The 13,164-nt window shown below is 41.5% G+C and overlaps 1 pseudogene; it reads right to left on the reverse strand.

Moving 5' to 3' along the window:
* Nucleotides 1-12,115: 12,115 nt before the first annotated feature.
* On the reverse strand, nucleotides 12,116-12,834 carry LOC102023193 (annotated as a pseudogene).
* Between the last annotated feature and the right edge of the window lie 330 nt (nucleotides 12,835-13,164).

Genomic DNA, 13,164 nt, shown 5'->3' on the forward strand with positions numbered 1-13,164 from the left:
TTGAGGAAAAATTCTGGTTCATTAAAAATTCATTCATTCAGCATGAGGAGCTTCTTGGTGCTGACCACCATTCATTCATGCATTGGTCAGATATTATTGTGTACCGGGCACCATTTTAGGTACCATGGACACAAAGTCTCTTTTCCCAAGGGACTTTCTAGTGGCATTACTTTTGGAAATCTTTCCCTTTTCAGTGATTACTGCTTAACATAGGTTTGCTAATTAGGATGATGTTCAGGTCTTGACATCAAGGTTCTGAATGATGGTCTAGTCTAGGGGTTTTCAGCTGGGGCCGCATCTAAGAATTACCTAGGAAAGAGAGGTACTTGTTAAAAATGCAGCTTCCTGGCCTTTATTCATGATCTACTGGAACCCATTCTCTGGGCTTTTTGTTTGTCCTTCTGCCCTTGAATGAACCAAGCACATTTCAGCAGAGTCTCTGCACTTGCTCTTACTTTCGATGTTACACCTTCCCTTGGCTTGCTTGTGTCCTTTTGGGCCTCTGTTGAATATCATCTCCTGAGAGAGGCTGTCTGATCACACTTTCCAAATGCACAACCCATCTCACATCCATGTTGTATGTACTGTGCAGCGCTTAGAGATATCTACAATTAATTACCTTCTTTCCTTTGGGCCCATCTTGCCCCACTAAATTGTAAGCTTCATGTGGACCAGTACTCTTCTTCCCTAATGGATCCCTAGTGCCTACAACTGTGCCTGGAACATTTTAGGTATGCCATGAATATTAGTTGACTATCCACTTGAGTGGGATGAACTTGAGACTCTTCTTGTTAAGCAAATACTCAAATGATTCTGGTGCTCACTGAAATTTGATAACCAACAATCAAGAGGCAGAGATAGAAAAGTGGGAGACCACGATGAATATTCTGTTGTTTTAAATTTTTACCACTATCTCATGATTTAGCTCCACTTCCTATAAAGGGCTGGGGAAAGTCACAAGAAAATTCCTGGCTATTTAAAATTGTTGGTCAAGAAAGCTCTATTTCACGTATGTAAGTTCTACTTCTGAAAGAATTAAAGCATTTTATATTTTTGTCTGAAACCTTATTATAAAATGTCTATGATTTTTCAAAGCATTCCTGACTTACAATCATGACAAAAAAACCCGTATGATATTCCTGTTTGCCCTGCAATTAGCAATAGAGATTTGGGAAGCAGAATAACTCCAGACTAGAACTGTTTAAATTCTTCACAGTGATCATCAAAAAATATGGTTCCTGCATGCCTAAGGAGAAATAATCTTTGCTGCAATTTTTGCTAGCTCTATGCCCTGTGTTATGAACCCCTCATTAACAGTTGGATTCAGATTGCCTAGAGGAAGCAGATGCCTTGATAACACAAATGTTTCTGCCACACCAATGTGGCTATTACTTTGACATCTTGCATCAGGGTAGGGGTAGAGAGATAGTGACATTAAAAGGAATCCAGAGGTATTGGACTACATGGTGGTACCCTGGTGGACGAGGGTGTCCTTGGGGAACTACTGAAATGGCAGGACCGCGCTCTACTCCCACGGTGGTCAAACGGTTTGGTATTGAATGCTTTCCCTGTGATGACCTGTGTGGCCCAGAGTGCATGTGCTGCCATTTCCCACTTATGCTTTCTCACAACTGAGTCTTGTCATCAAGACAGCCATAGTCTGCTGTGAAGCCCTAGGTTCTAGACAGGACAATTGGACCAGAACAAAGGGCTAATGTCAGAAAGAAGGGCTATTGTTAGGGAGCAATTGATGGTCTCTGCTCTCTGGGACCCATGCCATGTGTCATCCATTGATCCCTGCTCACCAGGCTGAAAAAAACCTGTGGCTCTTTGCCCATGTAGTCTCAGAAGACTGTGGCTGTGATCAATGGCAGTGGGGCCTGTTTTGAGCATGTTAGTTACTCTCTCTCTTTATAGTTTTTGTCACACCTACTAAAGAAAGATATGTTTTTATTTTCAAAATTCAACCAAGATTCTACTTAGGGAAAGTCAAATATTCCATGTTGCTTACTCACTAGGAGTTATGGAGCTTTCTTTTGGTGTTTGTTGAGGTGCCACTCAGCTGCCATCCTTATTAAGTAGCACATAGAGGGGGGCAGAACATAACACGCTCCTCATAGTGCTGGAGACGATCTGGACTACAGAGTGCATCCCTAAGAGAGTTGGACATGTTAAAAATGCCTTCATGCCCTTCTTGGTAGAAAAAATGTTTAAAGAAATAACTGAGTTGGTGGTGGTAGCACATATGTATAATGCCAGCTACTTGGGAGGCTAAGGCATGAGGACTGCAAATCTGAAGCGAGCCTGGGCAATTTAGTAACTCTTCATCTAAAAACAAAAAAAAAGGATTAATAATATAACTCAGTGAGAAGGCACTAGGTTCAAGTCCCAGCACCACAGAAAAAATTAAAAAGGGCTGGGGATGCAGCTAAGTAGTATAACACCCCTGGGTTATATCTCTAATTCCACAAAAAAGAGAGAAAAAATAATGAAAATTATTATAAACAAAACTAAATGAAGCAAGGGAATAAAAAAGGGGTAGGTTCTAGAAAGAGTAACCACTACCCCATTTGCCTTTAACATGATGATAAAGTAGGAGCTCCACTTGGAGACTTTGAGAGAAGGAGGAATTAGCACTTGAATAGCGAGGGGCTGATTCCAGGTAGTAATCCACTTGGGTTTAAATCATTAAATTTGGAATGTTGGCAAATTGATGGCCAACCATCAGTGAAGATTGAAAGTGGGCATCAGATTCTGTCTCAAAAAAAAGTCTGGGGGTGTAACTCAGTACGTAGGCCCTGGGTTCCATCACCAGCACCACACAGACACACAGAAAGTCCACGATGTCTTTTGACGGGGATTAGGAGAGGGGGCCAATTTCGGCCTCCAGGGCAAGAAAGAGGAGGGAGCCTCCCTGCAGATGCTTGCAAACAAGTACAGATGTGATTTTTCACCCTCACTCCCATATCCTTCTGTACAGAAAACCTGCTGGTGATAATTCTAGCATCTGTCTTACTAATGAACTGCATGACCAATTGCTAGCTTTAAGAAATGTTCCTTTGAAAATCTATGTAGAAAATATTTTTCTGTACCAAATTTTAAATAACAGAGAAGAAGCCCTGTTAATAGGCTGTGTGCTTCTTCTCTTTTTGTGAGGGATGTTGAGAAAGTATTGATAACTCTGTTAAATTTCTCTTTGCTAAGTGCCCAGCATATGGACTATAAGTGACAACAATTATTAATGTGTTCATTGTTAATGTAGTAATGTCTTTTATTAGAGGCAATTCCCTGTTGTGTTAGTAGCCTTTCATATATAGCAACTCATCTTAACTCCTTAATGACGCCTGCATAGGTTGGTTTCAGCAAGACCAAGAGGTTTTGACTCTCTCTTGAGACTAAGGAATCAGTACTCAGGAAAGTAAATGATTTTCTTTTGGCCTATATAACATTTGTCCATTGCCAGATTTAGGCAGGTATAGTGGATAAGTTGGTTATTTTATTTGAAGCAGCTTGATTAACATATAATCATAAATCACATATCCTATAACATACTTTAATTTTTATTTACTTTCTTTTTCACTATTTTTATTGGTACATGTTTGCAGTACACAGTGATTACATACCTTATTAGGAGTTGGTGCATATGCATAATACATCTGAACTCTTTTTTCATCCCTCTCTCTTCTCCTCCCCTCCCTCCCTCTATCTCTTGATCCCTTTTCCATTTGAACAAGATCTATCTGTCTACTTCCTACTGTCTACCTTTTATTTTGCTATTCATTTATATTTTGGGTTTCTCATATAAGATGAATCATGTAATATATAACGTTGTCTAATTTATTTCACTTAACACTGTGGTTTAAAGGCACATCCATTTTTTATGCATCTTTATGGCACAGTAGTACTCCATTATGTGAAAATACAACATTTTCTTTATCTATTCCTCTGATGATGGGTATATAGGCAACTTCCAAGATTTAGCTGTTATGAATCATGGTGCTATAAACATGGGTTTGCATGTATCACTGTAATAGAATGCCTTTAACACTTAAGGAAGATGTTTAGAAAAGGAATAGCTGGGTCAAATGGAATTTCTACTTTCAGCATTTTGAGGAATGTTCGTACTTATTTCCATAGTGGCTTTACTAGTTTACATTCCCACTAACAGTACGGAAGGGTGCCTTTCTCCCTGCAGCCTCTCTAACATTTGTTATTATTTGAGTTCTTGATGATAGTTATTCTTTCTGGGCTAAGATGGAATTTCAGTGTTGTTTTAATATGTCTTTCTCTAATGGACTGCAATGTTGAGCATTTCTTCATGTATTCTTTAGGCCAGTTGTACTTCTTTTGTCAAGCATCTATTCATTTTGCTTGCCCAGTTTTTCGATTGGCTCTTTTATTTTGGGGAGGTCTAATTTTTTTTTGAGTTCTTTATATATTCTAGACATGAGTCCTCTGCCTGAGGAATCACTGGAAAAGTTTTTTTTCCCCATTCTGTAGTCTTTCTTTTCACTCTGTTGGTTGCTTCTTTTGCTGTGCCAAAGCTATTCAACTTGATACGATCCCATTTGTCGATTATCAGTACAATTTCCTGTGCAAGCAGGTTTCTGTTCAGGAAATCCTTGCCTATGCCTATAACTTTAGGAGTTCTGTCTATTTTGTCTTTGAGCATGGTCAGTGTTTCTGTTTTAACATTTAGTTCTTTGACCCATTTTGATTTTAGTTTAATACATGGTGAGAGACACAAGTCTAGATTCAATCTTCATGTGGAGGATCAGTTTTCCCAACACCATTTGTTAAAATGATTAACTTTCCTCCAGTGTGCGTTTTCAGCCCCCTTATCAATGATTAAATAGCTGAGTGTACTAGAGGCTGTTTCTGTACCCTTTGTTCTGTTCTCTTCTGTTGATCCTTATGTCTGTTTTTGTGCCAGTACCATGCTCTTCTTATCACAGTAACTTTGTAATATAACTTCATATCTGGGACTGTGATCCCTCCTACTTTGTTCTTTTCATGGAGGATTGCTTTTGGTATTCTGGATGTCTTTTGGTTCCATATGAATTTTAGGATCGTTTTCTCTAGTTCTGTAAGAAATGCTATTGGTATTATGATTGGTATTGCATTAAATCTGCACAGCAATTTAGGAAATATGGCCATTTTGACTATATTTGGTTCTGTCTATCCACGAAAAGGGCATATCTTTCCGTTTTCTGATGTCCTTATCAATCTCCTTCTTAAGAGTAGTGCAATTTTTGTTCTAGATACCTTTCACTTCTTTTGCTAGGTCAATTCCTAAGTATTTTTTAATGCTATTGTGAATGTTGTTGTTTTCTTAGTTGTTTCTCGGTGAGTTCATTATTGGTGTACAGTTATGCTATTGATTTTTTGTGTTAATTTTGTATTCTGCTACATTGCTTTATTTGGTTATTAATTGTAGGCATTCTTTGGTGGAATTTTTGGGTCTTCTATGTGGAGATTCATGTCATCCTCCAATAATGATAATTTGATTTCTTCCTTTCCTATACATATATTTTTATTTATTCCTCTTGCCTCATTGCTCTCACTAATATTTCAAGTACTATGTTGGACAAGAATGGTGACAGTACACATCCATGTGTAGTTTCTCGTTTTAGAGTGAAAGCTTTCCATGCCCCCCACTTACTACAATGTTTGCAGTAGATTTGCCATAAGTGCCTTTTATCAGAATGAGAAAAGGTCCTTCTATACCTATTTTCTTCTCACAGACTTCAAATTCCACAAGGACAAGACTGTCAAGGCCCCACTACAAAACTGCAGCGTTTATCCAAGGACCCTGGAGGATTTAGTCCAGGATGGTCTTGCCCACACAGCCTGAGGCTTATGGCTATGTCCCAACTCCCTGCCTCTATCTCTGCCTGCTCCAAGGTAATTGGATGTCCTCACTTTCCTCTCCCGCTGGCTTTCCCATCCTGTCTCCATTCTGCGTTTGTGCTCTATCTGACTTTTTCAGGTTTTATCTCTTGTTTCTGGCTTTTCACTTGACCTTGGAAATCAACCACCCAGCAGGACCTTCCCTTCATGGACCCTCTGGCCTTCCAGGATACAGCTTGTACTTTTCAGGTACTTGCCCTGCCTGAATATATTCATCCTCCAGGCATCTTGCTCAGAAGTTTGCTTGATTGTTTCTACCCCCAAAGGGGTGATGCACAAGATGTGAATGAAAATGAGTATTAATGGGCTGTACAGAGCACATGCTGTCCAGGTCGCTGCGAGTGGCCGACTAGCGCCACCAGCGAGTGAATGACCGATCTTAGCCCTTTCTCTAACCAGGGATATTGCTTGTCCAACTGTCATAAAACTGAGGGTCAGGACAGTGGTCTTGCAATAATACAAGGAACTTTGAGGGCCAGCCTGGGACTGGTCTTGTGAGTTTTCAATGGTGGGTGACAAGCATGTAGGTCATTTGTGTTCAGAGAGACCTATGGCTGCAGGAGTGGTGGGGTCAGTGGGGAACTAGACCTGAGGTACAGATGCTTGTGGCCTTCTCAGCACAACAGAACCTCAACTGGCCAGAATCTTGGGGGAAAGACTTCGTGGAAATTTCTGAGAAACTGAGACTCAAGAAGAAAGATCATTTGATCATCCTCCTTGTTGGAAGAATTATCAAAATGTCTGAGGCTACTTTCCTGACTTAAAAATCTCAGCCTAGATATTTAATGAACTTTTATGTAATGGTCAATGTTCTTGATTGTTTGGGATCACTGCCCATGCTGGGAACAGACACCTACAAAGTGTAAAGTTGTGACCCCAGTACATGTCCAGGCTAGCCTGTTTTTGTGTGTGTGTGCATGTGTTTGTGCACACATGTATGTATTTGTTTTGGAATGTTTCTTTTTCTCCCCAGATGAGATTTAAGATGTACGAAGTGTTCCTAATCATCCTAAGAAACAATCTTTCCAGCAGAACTCATTTTGGTAACAATGACCTTGATACTTAAACAAAAAATCAGGCAGAAAGCAGTATTTGGGGAGGGCTGCCAAGGCCGCCTCTCCCTTGGCACTCTCAGCTAGGCTAACTTCAAGTTTATTCTTTTTTTGTTGTTGTTTGTTTGTTTGTTTTGTGTTTTTCATCCGGTACCAGAAATTGAACTCAAGACCTTTGTGCTTGCCAGGCAGGTGCTGTGCTGCTGAGCTAAATCCCCAGGCCACTTCAAGTTTATTCTGCAGATTTATTCTTTGTTCATTTCCTTTTCTCACGGAGAAGTAGTACAGGGCTTATCACTGAGGAAGCCTTACAGAGCACTGCTGTGCTGGATACCGTGGAGGCCACAGAGCTAGGAAGAAAGAGCCTGGTGTCAGCCTCTGGTGAGCTACTGGAGAAAACACAACATAGATCTAGCATGGGGTAGAGAGTTCTCAAATGATATCTTCCAGATCCTTATTCTGATTTCATGGGTATAGCCTAAGAATCTATTTTGATCACACTTCCTGGAGGACTTCTGGCAAGTCACTTCCCCCAGCCTCAGGATCAATGAGACAGACCTGATTTCCTGGGACTCTTTCTGCTCTGACAACCTCAGATTCCTTGGAAAATGAAAAATCCAAAAGGTGGTCTGTTGTGGGTGCCTGACTTGCCCAGGCAATGAGCCTTCCAGAAGTTTCGAGGAGACGAAATCCCCTGCTGGCCTAGGGTGAGAATGGTCTTTCTTCAGGGAGAAGCTCCTAGTGAGCAATGCCTCAAGGGTTGGAGGTAGGACTTGGAGAGGGTAGAGGAACTGTGTGACCAAAAGATCAAGGCAATATTAGTGCTGTTTCTCCTTCTGCTTCTTATCTGGGGAGTGGAAATGAAAGAGTTCAGTGGGAGACATGTAATAACACCAAGCACTGCCAAAACTAAGCCTCATGTCACTTAAAATGCCTCACATTCTGTCCCATACCAGTCAGGGAACACTCATTATAGTGCACTGACTAATTGCTATTGGGGATAAGGACTTAGTGAGGCCATTAACTTATTTCACAAACTTTTAATGAATGCTTTCCTTGGGTTCAGTCATGTGTTGAGTGTTTAAAAATAGAAATGAATAAAATATAGTCCCTGCCATGTGGAGAAGACTCAGTTTGAACAGACAATTGTAGTGTGATGGTTTTGTTCAGAGCACATTAGTGTCTAAAGGAGAGGCTGTAGGGAGGAGACAACAGTGAAGACCTCACAGGAGATGAGGTTAGAGTAAATCTTGAAAAGTGGGTAAGATTTACCAGGTGAGGAAGAAGAAGGATAGTATCTCCAATGGATATGGCTGAAAAGTGTAAAATGTTAGGCCAATAGTGAATTAGGGCCATTCCCAGGCCTATAATCTCTTTCCTGTTGTTAGTGTAAACTGTCTAAGGTCCCCCCAAAAGAAGAAGGCACATCAGATATAATTTAACTGGGACCATGACTTGTGTCTCACCAAGTGTTTTCACCCTAAAAGTCTTGGGGAAGGCAGGAAGGTGTTTTGAAAGCAGGGAATTAACTTGGGCAGAATTGACATTTACAGTATAGTTTTGTAGATGGTGGTGTTGGAATGAATTGAGTAACAGCAAAGGAACTAATGAGGAGAATATTTCTCTGGTTCAAGGATGTTGAACTAGGGCAGTAAAGTGGAGAGGGCAATCTGTAGGTGGATTCAAGAGGTATTTTGCAATTAAAATCCACAAGGTTTGTTGATTATGTGGCAGTGGAGTGTTGAGAAACAAGGCAGCGCTGAGGTTAACTTTCCAGTTCTTGACTTGCAAAATTCAATGGCAAGGGAAGTCTTAAGGAATTGTGGATTTAGGGGCATAGCAGGGTTCCATTTTGCACAGGCTGAGTTTGAAATGCTTTTGGAACTCCAAGTGGAGGTGTGTAATATGCAGCAATAAGTTCCAGGCTGTGTAGCTCAGTGGTAGAATACTCATGAACCCTGGCACTACGCAGCACGGCACAAACAGAGAGAAGAGAGGAGGGAGATGAGAGGGAAACTTGGAAGCACTGTGAGGTGATTTCTGAGTCCAAGATGAATGGTGCATTTTTTTCCGTTTATATATCCTTTTGTATTTCTGAGAACAGTTTGGTGATACTAAAGGATCTATATTTTCTCTACCTTAAAGTCCTCATGTGCATCATTTCTAACATGTCACACATGCACTTTTGAGCTCCCACAATTCTTAAAGACATTTCTCTAAATCATGACAGCAACTAAAAAGGGACCTCTGATCACCACTTCCTGACTCCTTGCAATCAAGTATGGATATTCTAGAAGGCAACGAGGCATTATGTGAAATTTTAGCAGTCACCTCTGCATTTTTAGGAATGAGAAGAAAGTGACGGTGGTCCAAGTCTGTAGACATTTTCCTTGATGTCTGCCCTCCTGGGATAGGTGCCATCACCATCATCACCATCAAAGTTGACAGTTTGGAGCATTTCTCTATTGCTAGGCCTTGTACTGAAGACTTCTAAAGCATGATTTGCCAGGAACTGGGTTACAACTCTATAAGGTAGGGCTACTACTGTCCCTGGTTTTATAGACGAGAAAACTGAGGTGCATGGATCGCGAGTGACTTGCTCAAGAACCCACATTTAGTATTTAATAGAGCCACGTTTCAAACTTGCCAGCTGTCGGACTCTAGACTACTTGTTCTGAATTGTATCTGGCTTACTTAGGAAGGTAATATAATTGTAGTTTCTGTTGCTTTTCTTTCAGACATTCTTGCAGTTTCTCTTCAGTAAGTAATGGCCTTAACAGCCAGCTAGTCAATCAACTTTATGGAGTACATAAAGTTTTAAAAAAATTTTAAAATGTTAACTAATTAATTTTTGCAGTACTGGGGATTGAACCCAGGGCCATTGTACTAAGCCACATGCACAACCCATTTTATTTTTTTATCTTCACACAGAGTTTAGCTAATTTGACCAGGCTGGGCTTGAACTTTCAATCTTCATGCTTCAGCTTTCTAGAGTGCTGGGATTCCAGGTGTGTACCACAGGGTTGGGCTTGCACATTGTTTTACAGGGAGAGCTCTGCTACATGTTCAGGGTGGGATGTAAGCAAAGAAAGCATGGCTCCTGTACTCCAGGACCTACCTGTCAAAAGGCACCCATGAGCCGGGCGTGGTGTTGCACACCTGTAATCCCAGCACTCAGGAGGCTGTGGCAGGAGGATCGTTGCGAGTTCAAGGCCAACCTGAGCCACAAAGTAAGCTCAAGGGCAGCCTGAACTGCATAAGGAGACCCTGTCTCAAAAAGACAAAAAAAGAGGCACCCACGACATGACTTGAATAGCATTTTGCTGTCTGGGGCTAGGACTGGGAACAACTCATCACAAGGCAAAGCTTCCTGGTGGAGGTGAGTGCTAACTCTTTCCTCTAGAGAGAAACAAATGAAGTAAGGCATTTTTGGGCCCCGTTAGGAGAATTTAGAAGTCATCAGAGTTTGGAAGGACCAGAAAGAGCATCCAGTTACTAGGTCTGGCACAAAGTTTCATATTCTACGGGGAAAAAACACAGTAAAAAGGAGTGGGGAGTGGGAAGTAGCCTGTGTTAGGGCTCCTGGCATGCTGGCCAGGGCGCTCTCTCCAGGATAGGAGAGGTGGCAAACCAGCATGAACAAAGTCCTAGAGGTGCTAAGAGGTCAAAAGTAGGGAAAGATCAGACCAGCCACAGCTGCAATGCCACCTTGTTCAGAACACATTTTGGCAACTCTTAGGAAGATTGTTTTGATTTCTGTCAAAGACTTCCTTTGACCCTCGAAAAAGTGTGGGTCTTCCTCTTGCCTTGTGCCTCTGCAGGCCAGGCTGATCATGTCTATCCATGTGGAAGTCATACTGTGAGTCGAACATGCTTCTGGTTCCTATTTACCCAGCACAGAATATTCCCAATCAAGAACTAAAGCTGCTTTATTCCAACAACAACTTAACATATTTTCAAACAAAGAATCCCCAGAGTCTTCATTTATAAACTTTTGGCTGCTCTGGTCTTTGATCAGGAAATACCAGGTTTTTACAAGGTGTTAAAAATTAATCAACTTCCCTCTCCTCCCACAAAAATATTGCTCTGTAGATGTAAAGACTGTGGGGGTGAAAACTCCATCTCACTTGACTGCCAGCCTCTCTTGTCTTGGAGACCTCATAAATCAGAAGGCCACCCTTTCTGCTGGGTCTGTGTTGATCTCTGTAGATGAACAGGACTGTCAAGTCATGGTGGAAATGTCTCTTTCTGACTCTGGAATGTGCTCACAGAATCTGCTGACAGTTTCTTCCTGGCTCCAGTGAACCAGGGCTTTGGGGTTGTAGGTATTTGAAGTACCTACTCTGGAGTAGGTATCTGGTGTGCCCCTTTCCCTGTTTTCTAGTCCCAAGGCTTTGATCCCCACTCTGGGCTTTCTGGATTCCAGTTACCCAGGCCTTCACCATCCATCCCTGGCCTTTAGCCTCTTAACCCTAAGGATGGAGCTCAAAGCACCTGCCATCCTCAGGGTGTAGCTACACTGATTGTGAATCGTGTGTCACGCTCACTGGGGTTAAGGGTGGCCCGCCGCTGGGGAAGCACAGCACAGTGCACTCCAGGTGCATGGAGAGGGCCACTCAAGAGCTACAGAACTGTGAGGCAAGTTGAGATGATGGAGGGAGAGAAGCAAAAAGAGTTCCTATGACCCTATCTTACCTAATCCGAATCCAGTCTCTTAAGAGAAGGGGCTTCAAAGAGCTTCAAGACCCAGGGAAGCACCCCAATGCTTTTATTAAGGATTCTTTTGTTTTGTATTGTTTTTAAGGTTTTTGTTTTGTTTTGTTTTGTTTTGTTTTGTTTTGTTTTTGGTCTTCTTGAGACAAGGTCTCACTATGCAGTTCAACCTGGTCTTGAACTCACTTTGTAGCCCAGGCTGGCCTCGAACTCGCAATAATCCTCCTGCCTCACCCTCCCGAGTGCTGGGATTATAGGTGTAGGCCACTACGCCAGGCTTGTTTTTAATTTTTAGATAAAGAAATGTTATTAATTTAAAAAGAAAGTTCCAAGAAATTTAATAAAATTCCCCGCAATGATTCTTTCTGAGATGTATAAGATTTGAAACATAATTTTAAAAGGCTAAGAACCAAAAGGATTTCTTTTTGCTTTTTCCTTTTTTAAAAAAAATCCAGACAATTTGTCACATGAAGAAAGTTCAGCAAGTTATGTAGGCAGTAGCCTGAGTCTGCCTTGGAGTCATTGTGCCTCGTCATGGGGACAGCACTGTACCGAGGGGAACAGTATGTTTTCAGTGGGTTTCTTAGGGCTCTCCTCCACATCGGTCTTGATTGCTCTGGACTCAGTTTCCACTGCAACTCATCCCTTGTCAGATGCATGCTGCCAAACATCAGAAGACCAATGAACTGAGCCTTGGTTTCACCTTCGAGGCAAACGAATATGGTACACAGATTCCTATCAGGATAACTGGGTATGCAGATTATTGAATAGCTTTAATAAATATGACTTCAAGAAACTTCCTGGCAAGTCCCGTGAAGTATGGAGTCGTCAGGACACAGCGTAGAAGCCCTTGTTTGTAAATGTGCAAGACTGCCCCCAAGCCCTTACCAGCTTTGGCAACTTCTTGAATACCACCCTTTCCTGGGATCTCCAAAACGTCTCCAAATTTATTCTTCAGTTGAGTTGCTTTGTGCTCATTCAACCTTTCCTGCCTAACCAGACTGTTCCTCCTCATTATTTCATCTTCATTACACTCCAGCTCTCCCAGTGTTATTGCTTCATATAATCTCACCATGGACTGCTCAAGGACTCACTGTTCCGCATCTTCTGCCTCCTTTTCCAGTTCCTTTAGATTTTGCTTTTTTGCCAAAGATGTCATCCTACTCAGGGTCTGAACTACGGTTAATCTTGTCTCTCTTAAGATCAGAAATCTGTTCTTTGGAAACCTGACTGCCACTTTAACTTTCTGGAAATACTTCATGTTGTTTGTCACTCATTCTTTCATTTATTCAATAAATATTTAATTCTCTAGTATGGCTAGGGACTGTCTGGCAACAGTGACAAACAAAACCATAGATGGTCCCAGCCTTCATGAAACTTTCAGTCTAGTTAACAAGTCAGGTATTAATCACATAATTACAGAGGTGAATGTTCAAATATGATTGTGGAGCTGGGTTTGGTGTTACACACTTATAATCCCAGCACTCCT

This window comes from Chinchilla lanigera, unplaced genomic scaffold (assembly GCF_000276665.1).
Source record: "Chinchilla lanigera isolate Chin_1 unplaced genomic scaffold, ChiLan1.0 scaffold00133, whole genome shotgun sequence".
In the NCBI taxonomy this organism is placed as follows: domain Eukaryota; kingdom Metazoa; phylum Chordata; class Mammalia; order Rodentia; family Chinchillidae; genus Chinchilla; species Chinchilla lanigera.